Here is a 7,276-nt window from a genome sequence, read left to right on the forward strand (position 1 = left end):
ATCACAGCCACCGCTGTTGTTTGCAACAACGACATCAGCGTTGGCACCGGAGCAGACCCAGATGAGCTCATTAAACTGACAACATCATTAACATTTATAACGTTTAGAGCTGAGAACAGCAAGAAACTCAACAACCACTACCAGCAGTGCATCTACTGGAGGCATCGGCATGCTTTGCCACGAGGAAGAGGAGCTGAGGATTTCCCCATTACGACGGGCATTAAACATCATTGCATGTTTTGGAAGCACCAAAAAACGAAACGAACCCACCCAAAGTGGGGTGAAAAAAAATCAGATTTGGAAACATTACTCTTCTTAAGGTTCCACATTTGGGGGTGGGTGCTTGCTGACTGGCTGGCTGGTTCGCATGCAACAAGACCCGCAATCAAACCCACTATATGCTGGCGCAAATGATTGCTAAATATCTAAGAGTTGCTTTTTAAGTGCTGTGCCTCTATCCCAGCTCTTGCACCAAGACTCGCTTTCGCCTGCAAGCCACTGAAATTACATACACAGATATTTTGAACAGAAGGAAATGGTGACGATGTCTACTGGCGCAGGGGCGGAGGGACGTACAGTTGTCTAGGAAATGGCAATGGCAACGGCAACGATTGTAGTTTGGATTGTACTACGATGGCGCTATCAACGCTTTTACTATTCGTTGTTAAATGAGCTGAAAATTTATTCAAATGTCAAATATAAAATCGGAGAGAAAAGTTGCTGGAAACATCCTTGCCCTCCTTTTCCTTACATGCGAAAATACTTAAGAGAAAACTGCACAAAAACACATACCTACATACATACGGGAAAATATAATTTTGAATTCTTTGCCATCGTTAGCATTTCGGGGCGACATGTATCTGTTTGGCGTTCCAAGAGATGTAATGCATTTTTCTAAAAAAAAATACAACCATTTAAAAGATGTTCTAAAACGAAGACATGATTCCTTACTTGAGTTCTGGACTATTTGTAGGTACATTTCCGGATGACTACTGATTCAAAATGTATCTTTGGTTTTCTAATAACCGTTGGATTGATGTTGGCGACCACTGATGGAAAAGCGAGAAAAAGGGGTACATGGGTTTTACTTTTTATGCATTCCATCCCCTCATCTTGCTTCATTCTCCCCGCACTTCATTCGATTTAATTGTTGCCGTTGCCGGAGTGTTTCTTTTATTCGTCGCGCCAATACAGCTTTTTAAACCCGACAAACAACACACTGTAGCTTATTATTGTTATCAACGATTCAGTTTAGGTTATAGCTTTCGACGATTCCACACAACTGAATTAAGAGTAAGAGTCTGTCAAAATCGGTTCAGATTAAAATAAAGCTCCAATACATATGTACCATCCGATTGCAGATCAGTTGATATCGGTTTAAATTTAAATTCGATTGTCATATTTATGATGGGTACGAACGTTCCCCGCTTCTCTTTTGTGTTTTCCCTGCTGGTCCTTTTGCTGTACCCATAAGTTTGGCTCTTTTCTTTTTCTATGAAATTGGAAAATCGTTGGATTTGAAAGATGGTATCTTGTGATTATCTTCTTCCTCTGCTTCCAGCAAAAGAAGTTAATTTTTCAACGCTCCACATTTACTTCAGAATGAAGGGTTTTATTTCTTTTCTAAGGTTCTTGTCGATGTCGTTGCTGTAATTAACCAATTAAGTGGCTGAGTAAATACTCGGACTTAAAAAGTGGGACAGTGGCAATAGGATTACCAACTTGTTCCACTTTATGTTTCCTATTTCCTATTTTTTTTTCTTTGTTGTTTCGGCGAAGTCTGTGTCTTTTCATTTGTATCGTTCTCTGCATTTCGTGACGTTGCAAGCAGATGTGAGTGTAAATGTGTGCAACTATTTTAACGTTTATCACTGTATTTTATGTCCCGCTAACAAAACGGCCAACCAGTGAAATTACAAAGAAACTGTGTCGTAATTATCCTTTGTTTTCTCTCTTTTTTCAGAGATTCACATTTGGTAGGGTTGGCTATTCAGAGTGTTGAGGGCATGGTACACTTATTTAATGCGCCCTAATTTCGAATAAGATTGTGTAGTTTTTTTTTTGGAAATAGCCTTATACACAGAAAACTTGCTCCAATATTTTCAAATTTAAACGAAGTGATTTCGAAAAGATTTGAACAATTAACTGTGCGAGGTTACCTTTATTACAATTTCGTTGTTGCCAATGGATTTGATGCTTCATCAGTCCATTTTTTGCTTACTTTTCTATTATTAACAAGACACATGTTTCCTAGACCTTACAGGCGAGTAAGTTCAATTTTAAGGTCATATTTTCTTACTTTAGATTCTTTCAATGAAATATTTCGTTTCCATAGTTCAGTCGGTCTGTCAGTCTCTCTTTTACTTGCTCTTTATTTGGTTTATAGTTCTAGCTCAGCCGCTCATTTCAGTCCTTATGGTATGTTCTGTTAATCGCTGTCCGTTCTTGTTTATCGATATACATATTATTTAGGAATGTGACCAGCCCTTGCCATCAATAAAATCCAACCATTTGCTTTTGTCTGTCCCATGATTTTTCAGCGCGCTCTCCCTCTTTCTCTCATCCTTTCGTTATCCGATTCTAATACAAATACCTACCTAGTAAATAGTTATTTTTAGCTTTATCTTTGCTAATTACATCTCAACTTTTTGTAAAGCACTCTCCACTGTGAGAAACAACGGGAAATCAGCAGCGATAAGCATCCTTGCGGTTATTCGCAAGTCAGGCCAAACAAAAATGGAAAGTAACTGACATGGGCTAAGTATAGGGTTATGAAATTGGCACCCTGCTCGCTTGAGAGGCATGTAGCTTGTATCGAATCTGAACCGACCGACGTGTGGCGGTATTTTGGGACATTTTTTGCCGTCGCCATTAAAATTACTAATGTTTTGAACTGTTTTTTTTTTTTGTAATTCGACGTTTGAGATTCGAATTTAAAATCAATGTCGGACGAGATCGTCTTTAAGGATACCCTATGCCTCTCAGCATGTTTATGAGCAAATGAACGCATATAAATCGAAACCAAGATGAAAAGAAACTGTCGGAAACTGACATTGACATTTAAAAGCGCTATGCCAGCTCAAATAGGATATCGAAATGAATATAATGGAATTTTCAATACGAATCCTACAAATTGCATATGAAATGGTGTAGTGTGTGTCTGTGTGTTGTCTTCACATCCGGTCCATTGCAACATGACGTTGCAAGTGGCATATGTTCGTCTGCAGTTCGCCATTGTGCGTTTCCAATTGTGTATGACAACACAACTCAATTGAATGCTGTCGCTAATATTGTTATGCCAACAGAAAGAAACACGAATTTTCTATTCAACCTTTTCGTTTCGTTTGGTTTCGCTTGGCGTGGCTTTGCTTTCATTTTTTGTTTGAAGAATGCTGGCAATTCCGCCCTCACCTGGAGATGGGTGCATGAGTGTTTCACGCCACACACACTCACACATTCGAGCGGCCGCCCTCTGTCTGTGTCTTAGGTGGCAAACCAGAACAAGTCACGGCAAATCGAAGTTAACCTGGCGTGAATTTGAAATAGTTTGTCAATACGTTTAACTAAATTGGATGGGCGACATTGAATGTATCACGATGAGAGCTTTAAAATTTTAAATCGTTTCATTCGCGGGAAAACAGCATATGTAGCGAGAAAGAGAGAGAGTCGGGATCGTGCTATAAACTCAAACATCCCGTTAAGTGGACAAAAATCAAAGATAACCCACCAACTTTTACTAGAAACAATTAAGTGAGTGAAAAGCTATACCACGATTTCTGCAAATCACACGCTGCCCGAATGTTGCTCTGCGGTATTTTGGCCCATTCCCGGCGAAGCGCTTGCTCGAGGTGATCGACACTTTGGTATTTTTTAGTGCCAACCTTGCTTTCCAAAATGCTCCAGCCACAATAGTCCAACGGATTGTTATCCGGAGATTTTGGTGGCCATTGTGCGCTGGAAATGAAGCGAGGAACCTCATTTTGTAACCATTCTAGGGAAGTGCGTGCTGAGTCCCGTTGGAATGTCCAAGATTTGCGGCCAATATCTTTGCGTGCCCAAGGTTTTAATACATCCTCCAGAATATTTTGGCAATAATATTCGGCAGTTATTCTGATGCCACGGTCGATAAATACGAGCGGAGAGCGACCATCGGCTGTTATGGCGGCCCCCATCATCACCATGGCCGGCGCTTGAGTTCTGGTGGCCCACCGAAGGTGCACATTTGCAGCTGACCCACTTTCGGCCAAGCGAAGCAACTCTTAAGCTCATTTGAGTCTATTTTCTTTCCGTTGCAGTTCTTCCACTTTTTGGAATTTCAATGGCTTTACCCCGAGCTCTTTTTGCAATATTTGCCGGATGGAATATTGCGATATGTTCAGCTCACGACCCATTTTTCGGCCACTGCGACGCGGGTTTCGATCATGTCGCTTATTTACTTTTCGAACCATTTCTGCTGATGTTGCTGTTTTCTTCCGTCCATTTCTTTGACGTCGGGCTACGCTATCGGTACCACGGTAAGGAGCGATGGTACGAGACAGAAAAGATTTATTCACATTTAAATGCTGGAGTGCTCTAACGATAGCCGCTTGTGGTTTTCCAGCCAAATATGAAGAGATCACACTATCACGCTTGAATTCCATCACGAATAACTTTTTTCTGGAAAATTCTCACCAAAATGATTCTGTATGCTTGTAAACAATATAATGAGCTGTCACTGTAATAATTTTAACAGCTGTTGGACGAGTGGCTGAAGTTGGTTGCAGTTTTTCCATCTCACCCTGTATCCATCTCACCCATATCCTTACATAGGATATGTATATACATACATTGCTTTCAATTTAGTTTGAACATTTATTAGAGTCGTTTCTGATGCATCCAAATTTTCTATTGTTTTTGTTTTTTTTCTCTTCTGACGAGTAAAAAGGGTTTTCGTGTATTTCGTTTAAGGATATTCTGTATTCACTTGAACCTAGATGGCGGCAGTCGCATCGACTACTTTCCCATGCTTGCAGACATCCACACGTCTATCAATGGTAATTCATATCTATCGTTTTCTGACACGCTGGTGGTACCACCATTGAAACCTGTAACCACTTGGAAGCGAAGTGGTGAGTGGTACCATCTGTGAACGTCCTTCAAAGTGGGGTTACAAATGGCTTTGTTTTTAATGTTCAATGACACCGAGCCAATATATACAAACGTATCGATCTATGTGTTCTCACATTCACTCACATGTTGTATGATACGACCGAATGACCGAACTTAGAAAGGTGATTAATTGGCTTAAGGACACAATCACAATTATGTGGTTGTTCCACAAAATAACCAAAATGGGATGTGGTTTCAATAGTAAATACTTGATCTACCTAAAGTGCTGAGCGTATGGCATGGCAGTGGATAGAAGCCACATCTATCTGTATTAAAAATACGATTTGTACCGCCACAGATTTTTATTCGCATAGGCTCTCAACCGCTATCTTGCAAAACAAACAGCTAGATCCGACAATTGAAGATAATTTTTATCAGTGACTAGACAAAATCGAGACTCAAAGGGAAGACTAGACAGAAAAAGGTCTAGCACCTTTTGATTCTCTATGACATCATCCCGTCTTTCGTCATTGTTTTCCTCCATTAAAGTGTTAGTTTTTGTTGTAATAATCATTTCGAAGTGCTAAGTAAATTTTATTATTATTATTTTGTTTTTCTTTGTTGTTCGTCCTTTTTCTGTTACTCCTGAAGATGCCATTCCCTCGCAAGCGAGTGAGTGAGTGTTCATTTTCGTAGGTTTACAAGCTGTAATGAGCTAAGAACAAAAGTGACACCAGTCGTATGAACAACAAACGCGCCACAGCTACGTATGTAACTATGAGGATCAGCCACTCTGTCCCAGTTGCAATGAAACAAACAAGTATCCAATACGCACACACACACACAGCCATACACCCTCCCTTCCGCATCACTACATTTAATTTTTTCTTCTAAAAGCGAAAGTACCAGTTGAGTACTGAAATAGTTCTACTTTAGTTTTCTGTTTCCCTTTTCTTGTTTTTTGTTTTCGCACAACTGTTTAGCTAAAATGTCAACTAAAACAACTCATTTTGTGTTGAACTCCAAGTCATACAGTGGATTGGGATTAAATTAATCCCAGCTGGATTCGACATTTAAAAAGCCTGATGTGAAAGTCAGGATTTATTATTTCTAAAGGCTTATGTTTGTGGCTGATTTTGCCATGATGTTGAGGGGTGGGGTTACCCACAAACTCCCCTTAACAAGCCAAGTGTTGACGTTGTCGGCTCAAATACCCCGCCTGGAGATCTGGTACTTTGTAATTTCATCATTCGCACTGGAGGAGCAAACGTTAGAATTGAACGAAGTATTTTTATACCCTACAACACTATGTGTTGGGGGTATTATAAGTTTGATTGGCCCAAAAATTATGTAACACCTCGAAATATTGGTTTCCCACATAGGAAAGTATATATGGATCTTCCTAGCTCGCCGAGCTGAGTCGATCTAGCTATGTATGTCCGTCCGTCCGTCTGTCCGTCTGTCCATGTTAATTTGTAATCACTCTACAGGTCGCAATTATGGCCCGATCTTCACGAAATTTAGAATGGAGGTGGGACTGGGGCCAGAATAGAACCCTATTTCTTTTGGAGATGATCGTCAAATGTTTAGGGGTTGAAATGGACCAAATACTGAAAAAATTTCGGATTTTGCAGTAGCTATACTGGTCGCAATTATAGACCAATCGACGCGGAATTTCGCATGTAGCTAGAGTTTAGGGCGGGGAAGAAGCCTACCAATTTGGGTGGTCATAGGATAATATTTAGCGGGTAAAATAGACCATATCTTTTGTGTTGAAATAATTCAAAAAATTTTATTAAACCGCGAATATATTAAATCCCGGCGAAATCACAAAGCCATGACAAGGTTACTTCTGATCTTTACATTGATATTAACATCCAACAAATCGAATATATAGCAAAATATGTGCGATATATATGTTTATCAAAGAAGATATGCTTGAAAAATCTCTTATATGTCGAGAACGGCTGAACTGATTTCGACAGTTCTCATTAATTCAGAATGGCCTCTTGGCAGGAAAGAAAAAACGTCTAAAAAATCGCATAAAAATATCTCTCTAAAGATGAAAATATTTATTTTGTAAAATTTTCTCATAATTTTTCAATTTTGTCATATTTTTGGCATATTTTCATTTTGAATTAAACATTTGGTAATATTTCTACAGCTAACAAAACTAAGTAGTTAGGAT

The sequence above is a fragment of the Musca domestica genome, unplaced genomic scaffold (genome assembly GCF_030504385.1).
Source record: "Musca domestica strain aabys unplaced genomic scaffold, Musca_domestica.polishedcontigs.V.1.1 25, whole genome shotgun sequence".
In the NCBI taxonomy this organism is placed as follows: Eukaryota; Metazoa; Arthropoda; class Insecta; order Diptera; family Muscidae; genus Musca; species Musca domestica.